This window comes from Pinus tabuliformis, chromosome 8 (genome assembly GCF_031772625.1).
Source record: "Pinus tabuliformis cultivar Carrire ecotype Pingquan chromosome 8, CPIR1, whole genome shotgun sequence".
In the NCBI taxonomy this organism is placed as follows: domain Eukaryota; kingdom Viridiplantae; phylum Streptophyta; class Pinopsida; order Pinales; family Pinaceae; genus Pinus; species Pinus tabuliformis.
The window spans coordinates 817215880-817226922 of NC_142294.1; the positions used below are offsets into that span (position 1 = coordinate 817215880).

Sequence of the window (11043 nt, forward strand, 5' to 3'; positions counted from 1 at the left end):
TTGATTTCTTCTTTTCAGGTTCTTCCACTTCTTCATTGACATGGGCTTCATTTATTTCCTTTCTCTTCTTGTTGTCCTTCTTGAGTTTAGGAAAATATCTCTTGAAATTCCACATTCCTGACATCCATAGCATTGGATCTTAGACATTTCAATCTTCTTTTTTGTGAGGACCAAATTTCCCAAACTTTTGTTCTCTTAGCCATGGCAACAAATGCTTGAACTTGTTCATTTGATCCCACATCACTTTTTGCTTTTAACCTAGTTTCTTCAATCTTACATAATGACCAAAGTTCATTGAATGGGGTGGCTTCCTTCTTTCCATAGATACTTGATACAAAGTTTCCCCATTCATTAGGTAGTGCATTGAGCACAATGGTGGTCATTTCTTTGTCGGACATTATTTCCCCTAACTCTTGTAGTTGGTCTCTTATTTATGATACCCTCATAAGGTATGAGGCTATCCCTTCTTCCTTTGATACCTTCATCTTGTATAGCTCAGTTCTCAAAGATATAACTTCTCATGCAGTGCTTACAAAAAACAATTCTACCAACTTATCATAGATTTCTTTTGATTTCTCCAACTTTGACACATATAGGGTGGGGGATCCTTAATTGATTCTATAAGGATTCTTCAAACCCTTATTTCCCCTTCATATACTTTGATAGTGCTTGAGCTTCCTCTTGTGATGGTTTAGATATTGAACCCTTACATGACCAATAACTTCATTCTTTATGAGGATTAATCTTTCCTCTCTTCCATGCAAGGAAATTTGATGACCCAACTAGTTTGTTGTTTTCCTTGCAGAATGAATTCATTTTGATAGTTTCATACATAGATATAAAGATACTTACTTGTCAAGTGAAGACACTCCTTTGATGATGATATCTTCAACTTGACGCCTTTCTTGATGATGATTGATGATCTTTGCTTCCTTGAAGATGACAATACCTCTTCTTCTAGAGATGCCTTTCTTCAAATATGCTTGAAATGTGTCCTTTCTTCAAAGAGAGGGAGATCGCCTTGATTTCTTTGGTGGTGATGAGAATGCTTCTTCTTACTTCCTTGGGATATAGAATATGGAGACTTGCTTCAAATGTGTAGTCCTCCTTTGATTGAGTGGAGGTAAGGTCCTTCTTGAAAGTAGAGTCTTTGAAGTTTTCTTCTTGATGTTGCTTCTAGATGGTATGATCCTTGTGATGCTCCTAGATCTTTGATGATAGTTTGTGTGTTTGGCCCTCATGTATCCTTCTTCAAGCTGCCTTATCCTTCTTGTTGTAGTCACCCTAGCTCTAATACCATGTTGAGAAATCTAGGGGCAACTAGTTTAGGCGATTTCTTTACTTTGATAACTACTCGTGATGTATTTTTACTTAACTTGGTTAGCTTCTTCTTTCACTTGATTATTATTAATGTTTTCTATCATCAAACAACTACCAAACAATGAAGAACAATAACACAATAAGACACAAGATATAAGTTGTTAGCAAGAGCCAAAACCTCTCCTCTTGAGAGGGAAAACCCACAAGAACTCTTATATTCTAATAGAACTTCTAGTGACGAATTCCAAGACCTAGGACCCTTGTCAAAGTCCCCTCCAAGACCAAGTCAATCCTTCCTCCTTGATGAACTTTCTTTTCTCTAGTAACTTCGACTCGGAAAACTTCTGCAACTTCGACCCCCAACAGTTTCTTCTGCAAAAACCCTAGCTCTTGCATGTGTGGAGAAGACGGTGATTTCCTCTTCTTTTCTTCTTTGCTTGAGTTGGTCCTTCTTCTAAGAAACTCAACTTGCAAAGTATGCCACTTGGAGCCCTAACTTGACTTCTGCAATTTGATCTTTAGTTGCTACAATAAATGCCCTAATTATCTCACATGTGTGAAGGATATTAGCCCAAAGACAATCCCAAAACTTCGTTTTTCCTTCTCCTTCTTTGTTAGATATTCAAATTCCTTTTTCTTCCTCTTTTCTCTTAGATCGAACTTCTTGAGAGTTGATTGGATGATCTTCAAATGAGGTTGAAGTCTTCTTATATATAGGCTTCTTTCTAGGTCAAATTGTTGCCTTTAGGCTGACTTGTTCACTCATGAAGGCTGACTTGTTCTTTTGATGATGACAGGTCTTGGAGGTCTATTTGACACTTTTGACTTTACCTATTTTTTTTACAAGATGTAAAATGCCCAAAAGGGTCTTGCATACATGACAATGACTCAATTGACTTGTAGACTCAATGGCAAATCCTAAAAGCATTCAAAGGGTGTTTGACCTATAAATAAATTTTCCTTGAGCATGAAACTCATGCATCAAGAATGACAATAATAATTTATTTTTTCTCTTTACATCAAATACATAAAATCATGATTACATATTCTATTTTGAAGACCAAACCTAGTTACATATTTCAACAAGTTCAACAAAAAGATGGTTGCAATTTCACTAAAAAATTAGCCATAATGCCTTGGCCAAAGAGGTGTCTGGTGCCTAATAAAAATGTTTCACTCGTGCTAAATCATAAAAAATATTTGGATGTCCACATGACATAATATAATTTCATATCAACTTTAAAAAGAGATAAAATAAATTATAGGTAAAAAAAAAGTGCGAGTAAAATGTTTAAACCTTATACTTTGCAAAAATATCTTGACACGCACTTTAATTAGTGGAGATCTACCTTAACTTCAAATCTATCAAGCTCCACGAGAGATCAAGTCCCTCAAGGTGTAAACCTTTCCTTAAGTTTTGGGCTCGAAAAAAGGTTTGCACCTTGAGGGATTTGATCTCTCTTGGAGCTTGATAAATCTAGAATTAAGATGGACCTATGTTGGTTATAATATAAATTAACACTACATTGAAAAAAATAAAAATATTTTATTTAAAATATCCACTTAATTGTAATTTTTGCTTAATTATAATTACGCTAAGAAGCAAAACCAATTATTTCTATTATCATAAACTTTCCACTCCATTAACAAAATCTCAGAGATTATTAATTCACATAACACTAATAATAATTGTTTATAGCACATGATTAATCTCCATTAACAAACTCTCACAAATTAGTAAAAGTTTATATCACATAGCAAATGCTTATTATTATAAGTCTTACATCATAAAAAGATTTAAAGATTTAGGCAACTTGTTTATCCATTCACATAACAAAGCAGTAATAAAAGTTTGTGGCACATGACAAAGGCACATAATAGTCTTATAAGAGATTTTAACCATGTAAGTCTTACCTCATAAAAAGATTTAGAAAACTTGTTTAAGGTACTTAAGAGGATAGTATTTATGAATTTATGAATGCAAGATTACTGGGCAATAATAAAAATTCTAATGCTGGTATTACATAATTATCCTTCTAGAACTATTTTATCTAAAATATTCTAATTAAAAGACATAAGAAAACGAAGCACCTTAATATATAGATTCATCTCTGGACTTGAGAGACAAATGAAAACCTCTAAAACCTGTTAAAATGGGCTTAGAACTTCCCATAATGTATATTGAAAGTGGACTATGAACTTTATTCTAATCTTTGAATCTGATTGCGTAGCCGAGGCCACTTATGGATGTTGTTTAGAGGGTTTGATCTCAGCATCAACACACTTTGAATCTGATGGCGCAACGGAGCATCAACACACTTTGAATCTACCGCTGGGTGTTGTTGTTCTCCAATGGATTCGATCTCGGAATTAGCACCCTTCAAAGCGATTGTGTAGTCGAGACCACCTCTGGGTTTTATTCCTTTGCAAAGGATTTGATTTCAGCATCATCATCCTTTGAAGCCAATTGCGTACCTGAGACCAACTCTGGGTTTTGTTGCTCTGCCGGGGAATCGATCTCAGTATCACCACCGTCTGAAGCTAATGGCAAAGTCGAGACCTCCTCTGTGCCTTCTTGTTATTCGGGGGTTTCGACTTCAACACCATCACACTTTGAAGGCCCTGACGTCTTGCACTCACGAACTTGTGTGCTCAAGGCACTGCATTTAACCAGAAACAGGCATGGGAAAATGAAGGAAACCGGTAAAGAACGCAAAGGTTTTGAAGATAATTATACTGTGTCGAAGACAAAGCGACCATGAAGATTTTACAGGTAAATTGGAAAGGGAAATTCAAGTACTTAAGACCCAGAAGAGCTTGAGAATTCAAATGCAAGATTGGGGCATTCTGGCGGTCTTTATTGACCAGAAGTCGTGAGCGTTTGTTTTTATTGAATTCCATTGCGTTGTGTGGGAGGAAATGTTGTCTGGTGCTGTTGTTGCATCGAAATTGAACCCTCGTTTACAAAGCGAATATCGACATTAGAGCTTCTGAAAGTAGACATTTTGCTCCCACTTCCGGAAGCTTTCTTTCCTATTAAGCCACATTCATTGTGCACTGAAGCTTTCAGCGGATTTTGTAGGCCCATTACAATTTAGGAGAACAATACACTTTATCAATTTGGAGGCCACCTCCATCTTTCTGTTCTCTCTGTGTAAACATTTTATGTGATTAGAGCCCTATGACCAAGAACAGTAGGACAACCGGTGATAAAGTAGTGGAAGATATTTGACACAACTCGCATACAGTAAATATAACACATAATATTTTTAATCTGATATTTTGTTCAAATGAAACTACTGCTACATCACAACCTAAATCTAAAGGGAAAATGGCTTTGTATATAGTTTTCTACATCACAACCTAAATCTTCTGAAGGTAAAATGGCTTTGTCTGTAGTTTTCTATATCACAACCTAAATCTCTAAAGGGAAGGTAAAATGGCTTTGTATATAGTTTTCCACATCACAACCTAAATCTCTGAAGGGAAAATGGCTTAATAAGTTTAGGATGCAGAATAACAAGTCATACGAGTAACATTAACATTGTATCACTTGAGCAAACTCAAATTGATTTGATTTAAATAAGTTACATTACAAAATAATATAAAATATTATTGGCAAAATTATGGGTTATGAAACCAAACTATAATTTCAATACTTTACTTTTATTTATTTATTTATTTATTTTTTGGTATTTGATCAAGTGAAAATGTTTAGATAATATAGCATAACAATAGCTCTTTGAAAACCTGCACCCAAAAATGCTAACGATAAATTGACTATTTTACTTCAATTTTACTCTATTTTATTTTTTATTTTTGTGGTATTTGACCAAGTGAAAATGTTTAGATAACATAGCATAACAAGACAAGACATTACAATATCTCTTGGAAAAGGCTAGAGAGCGCTTCTCAGCGCAATAATAATAAGTATTAATGTGGGTCATCAATAAAATATTTTAATATGTAGGGTTGGCAGGAAGGGGAGAGAGATATTTTCAATCTTGATGGATTAATTGAAATCAAGTATACATGGGGCCCAGGAAGAATATCAATAATTAGGCGAAGATGTATGACCTTCTTCAAGGACTTCACATTGCTATTGACAAAGGCATTCAAGATATTATTGTTCTTGGAGACTCGCTGGTCACAATCCAATATCTCATCAAGGATGGTAGCCCTAAGGACAATTCCCTAGCCTTGGTACTTCACAAAATAAGAGATTTGATTGCATCATTCCATTCTAAAGGGCTCTTTCATATTCTCAAAATCCACAACATGGATGCTGACTCTCAAGCAAATAGAGCTTACTCCATGGAAGAAACAACTCTTGAAATCAATGATTTGAATTTTTCCTACCCAATTCCTGCGACTTTGATCTTATGTTTCTCCCTATGACCCTCTATAGGATATTTTGTACCTGAGTCCTAATCCCATCCTCCCTTACCCACCCTTCCCTCTTTCTATTCTCTTTCCCATCCATTGTGTCATAGTTTATTTACTTAATAAATTTCATGAAGACATAACTGTTGGTCTATCTGAATGTGCAAGTGAATTCCTTGAGGCATCTCATGCACCCCCCATGCAATAGAAGATCCCTCCTTTTCACATGCTTGTAGTTATTGATTTCATTTGCCAAAGCCTCAAAATCAACTCCGTTCAGAACTATGATGAATCTCTTTGGTAGTTGCACAGGTGAAATTAATGGCAAAATAATTAGAATCGCGTGGACGGATAGCCAGACGGGTGTTAAATCTGCCTTTAGTTTGGATCTTGCGTAATCCGTAAACTGCAATGGGTATTCCACTGGACAGTTTGTCACAACAAATTTGATAATATTATATTAAAAATATGAGATTCTACATTATATAGTTTTATTAAACTTCAAGATCTATAGATTTAACTGTAATTAGTGCATGCATGTGAATGGAAATTATGCAAAAAATAGAGAATGAAAAATAAGCTCACACACACACACATAAGACACAAAATATGCTATGGGAAACCCTTTCGGGAGAAAACCCAGCTGGAAGGTGAGGTCGCTTCACTCTCTTTCTTTGTCTGGAAATATGGTTGCAGGTACAAAGAAGTAAGGCCTGTGGCCCGTGGGCTGCTACAATGCACAAATCCTCCCTGTGTGCTCTACCTCCTATCCCTCTTGGTTATCTTTGCTCAACTATGGAACAAAATTCTCTTGAAAGAATGGAATGCCTCTTCCTCCTAGTGGCCCGGTTATAACACAACCTGATAGCCTACTAGTGGTTAAGTTTGACTACATCAACTCTTAACTAGAGTTACAATATAGACTCTTCTAGAGTCTTTTACATCACAATCATGTGGCTAGCCCATTTTCCATGAATAATGGGGGTTGATGCGACATCTTCCCGAACTATAGGTGTGAAACCAGGAAGGTCAACTTTTGAGTGGCATAACTTCTGCATATGGATTCTGATTAACGCGCTTCTTACGTCGTTTGAAAATATATCTGTGTGTATAACAACATGAAAAATTGTGGCTTTGGAACGACAAAGTTTTAGCCCCAAAAAACATCGTTTGATACCTCAAAACTCTCCCAAAAGGTTTCCGACCCTGTTTCGCCAAACTTGGTCCCATCGGTAAAAACGGTTTGTGAGATGGTTCCTCCACTTTTTCCACTCTGAATGAATCAAGATGGATGACAAACAATATAATGATCTAATCCAGATCATTGCCCCATTCTCTCCCAAAGCAGTTATGTGTATTGCTCCACCACATTTGTGGCACACCTATTTGATGAATGCTCTTCCTTTGAATTTCATTGTGGTGTTCAGGTGTGATTTCTGTGGGAAGCTCTGCGAAGAGCCCTGTTTTCGGTCTCAGATTCTCATTCTCAGGACAATGAATTTGTGGGCTCGACAATCGAGTTCATGGGAAGTCTGGAGCAAAGGTCTCCTTGGCTCTCAAGCACCCTTGGCAACGACTAACATCATTAATCACAACTAGTTGAGGGCTCCATTCTATGAAGGTAACTCTTGGCTTCTTGGGCTCCATTCTAGAAAGTTTTCGGTCATCTCTAGCTCGAAAAAAGGCTGTTAATTTTGAGTCATTCAACTACCAGATAAATTTATTCCGAGTTGAGGACCTGAGAAAAGGCTACTTTGACTGGCATGGTTCTTTGTTAGGTTTCAACAACTCAACCTCTTCTTTCGAGTTTTGGGAATTGTCTCCTTGTATGTCCAGGGTGGCCAGGCTCCCTCCTTTATGAAACTTGTTGCATGCAGCCTCCCAACCGATTCACCAGTATGAACTTTGACTCGAATTCTGACTCTTCTTCTACCGATAGTCCCTGTTACCATTTCCTTTCTGCTCATGAAGCTCTGCAAAAAATTGATTACAACCTACAGGTCAAATTATGCCATATGTATCATGCATGGACTGAACATGCTGACAAAATTTTGACTCTCTAGTGACAAATTTCAAGATTTGAAGACAAGGTGGATGTTCTCAGGGTTATTTTAACAGGCCTCAAGCTCAGTAAAAATGCTCCTCCAGATCAAGATCAACTCTTGGAAGATCCTGGCAAGCATGAAATTGACCTCAACATGCCAACAACTGAAAGCATTAACTGATATGCATAATGCTCGTTATTGGCGTTTTTTATTATTATCCTTCTGAATCAGTTTATTGTCCTTCTGATTATGTGTCAATTCTGAAACTGTAATGGGTCAACAACTTGATATAGGCTTATAGTATGTAATGGGTCTTTTGTCAAAATGTCCGTGAGACAATTATGAAAAATGATGATGTAAACATCTATGTATTTGATGCAATCGAATGCAGATTTAATACAATGATACCCATTTTGTTTAAAAATAAAAATATATTTTAATATGTAGAATTAAGTAATATTGACGTATACTTAAAAATATATTAATAACAAAAAATATCATTTTAATGTGGACAATATAATTCATAAATAAAATATCTCAATACACATGGCATGCAAAAAAATTAATGTCAAATATTATATATTGTTTAAAAGAAAAAGAAAAAATATATATAATATTATCTCAAAAAAAAAAAAAACTATTTTACATTTTAGTTCCTTTTTAGGTATATTTTTTTGTCAATTTTCCTTGAAATCTAACAAAGATTTTTTGGACTTACAAGTTTAAGTTATGTGCTCTATATAACATTCAAAAATATAATTTACATAATGAAAAAAATACACATACATATATATGGAGAGACAGAAGCATTACATATTCATTGGGATCTATCCACATATGAGAGATGTGTATTTTTTCTTTCTTTCAAATTTCACACTCTAAAAGAGGTTTGCACATGAAGAAATTTGATCTGTGTCAATGCATACTAAATTCACACTTAAAATAGATCTATACTTGTCAATTATACCATTTACATTAACAAATCTTAATAGATCATTTTGAATATTAAAATGGTAATAAAAATATCTCCGACTCATAAAAAAAATCTACTCATTTAATGTTGAGGATTTTAAAATCTCAATTACTAGAACAAACAATGCAATCTAAAGGCACGGACATAGTAATTTAGACTCACGCAGTGACTACCAACTCTGGACACAATGACTGAGTTTGAGAATTTTGATTTATATTTTTGATAGCCATCTGAGAGTAGTCATTAAGTTTTGCTCATTAATGTTGCTTTTGCGCTGCATTTTGTTTATATATTATAATAATTTATTTTTTAGGTGTGACTTTTCCAAAACTCTTTGGTCTGAAGCTCTCAGGTTATTAAACATACTGGATAACGACCCATTCACGCCTCTTGATCAATGTCTTCTCGCGTGGGAGCAAAACATGGGCATTTATAAAGCTTTGCCCATATTCATAGCTTGGGGTATTTGGAAAGTTAGAAAATAAATTTATCTTTGAGGGTAAACTTGTAGAAATCTATGGCATCTTGGCCTAGATCATGGGTTTCTTCTTGGACTACATCAAGCCTTGGAAGTAGCGAAGAAGCCATATGTTTCACTTCCCTCCTAGTACACAATATGCAAACGTTGGATTCTTTGATGGAGCATATCACTTTGAGGTATGTGGTGGAGGTGCCATTATTCTTCTTACGGGTAATGTGTCCCTCCATATCTATTTAAATTTTGATGTTGGGTCAAACAACAAAGCGAAGGTGTTTGTTGCATGGATACTTTTATATATTGCAACCTCACTAAACATATACTCTCTCCATGTCTTCGAGGATTCCAAGTGTGTGGTGGACTGGTTGACTGTGAAGGGTCATCTGAATGTCCTTTCCTTAAAATACTGCCTGGATCAGATCTTCTATCTAAAAGGCCTCTTTCAAAATATTATCTTCAACATATTTTGAGTGAGTGAAACCAACAAGTAGACTATTTGTCCAAAAAATCTTTATAACTAGAGGAAGGACTCATTTTAATGGAAGAACAAAGGGGCCTATAACTTCAACAAAGGAGATTGTTCCGTATTCCCAGTGATATGCACTTGGCTCAGATGGATCACTACTCTTGATATCTTATGATTTTGGTCTTTATTGTTAGCTTTTGGATAGTGTTTTTTTGGCTTGCATTGGTTTTGTATTATATCGATGAAGGGATTCCCTATAATTAGAACTCCAATGCTTGGTTTTATGCTTTTTGTTGATATACCATATGTTTTAAGTTGATGATATTAGGTTATATAATTTGGTCAACATTTTGTTTGGATGCACTTGGTGACATTGATATTGATAAACAATGAGGAATTTGAGTTAAAAATCTATGTATCTGAACTCCTTTTTTAAGCTTGGCAGGACTACATCTTCATCATGTGCAATATATCATGCTGTTCAGGGTGGGGAATTGAACCGATGACTTCATATCAAGGAGTGCCTCAATAGAACTCCCGATCACCGTATGTCCAAGACCCCATGGACTAAACTCCTTTTTAAATAAAAAATCCATTTTTCTTTATGGAAAAATATATATATGTATATTGCATTTTATTGTTAAAAGTTTAAATAATCATTATACTTTAATTTTATAATAGAATATAAAGTTTTTATTATCAAAATTTAAATAAGTATTGTACATTAATTTTAAAATAGGATATTTGAAAGAAAAAATCTAGTTTATCCCACATGCAAACTTGGGAATGGAAAGTTAGGGAAGGCTGAGTATAAAGTGGGAAAATATGAAAGAAGAAAACATACTTACCTGGGCGGGGTCAATCGATGATCAAGAAGGTCGATGGCCTAGGAAGACCACTTCCATTGCACTTGGGAGGGGGGTTTACCTAGCATCTCCCACTGAGGAGAGTGCACGTCATAATTTGTGGCAGCGGAGGCTCGCGTTCGCGCGGCCTCCAACCCAAACAAATCAAATTAGATGGTTCCTGGCTTATTTTACCGATTCCACAATGCAGGATTTCCAATGTTATGATTGTGTTTGATGTTGTCAATGACGCGGGTGGATTTCTAATGTTATGATTGTGTTTGATGTTGTCAATGACGCGGGTGGATTTCTAATGTTATGATTGTGTTTGATGTTGTCAATGACGCGGGTTTCTAATGTTTTGATAGTGTTTGATGTTGGCTTGTTTTAACGATTCCACTATGCAGGATTTCTAATGTTATAATCGTGTTTGATGTTGTCAATGACCGGGGTTTCTAATGTTTTGATAGTGGTTGATGTTGTCAACGAATCTGGTTTGGCTAAGTCTGAAACTTTTTATGAATCTGGTTTTA

The 11043-nt window shown here is 35.5% G+C and overlaps 1 non-coding gene across 1 annotated transcript; it reads left to right on the forward strand.

The window, feature by feature from the left end:
- Positions 1-10505: 10505 nt before the first annotated feature.
- Positions 10506-10665, forward strand: LOC149238092 (U1 spliceosomal RNA). Its single transcript, XR_016246836.1, has one exon. It is a non-coding gene; the product is annotated as a U1 spliceosomal RNA (small nuclear RNA).
- The last annotated feature ends 378 nt before the right edge of the window (positions 10666-11043 follow it).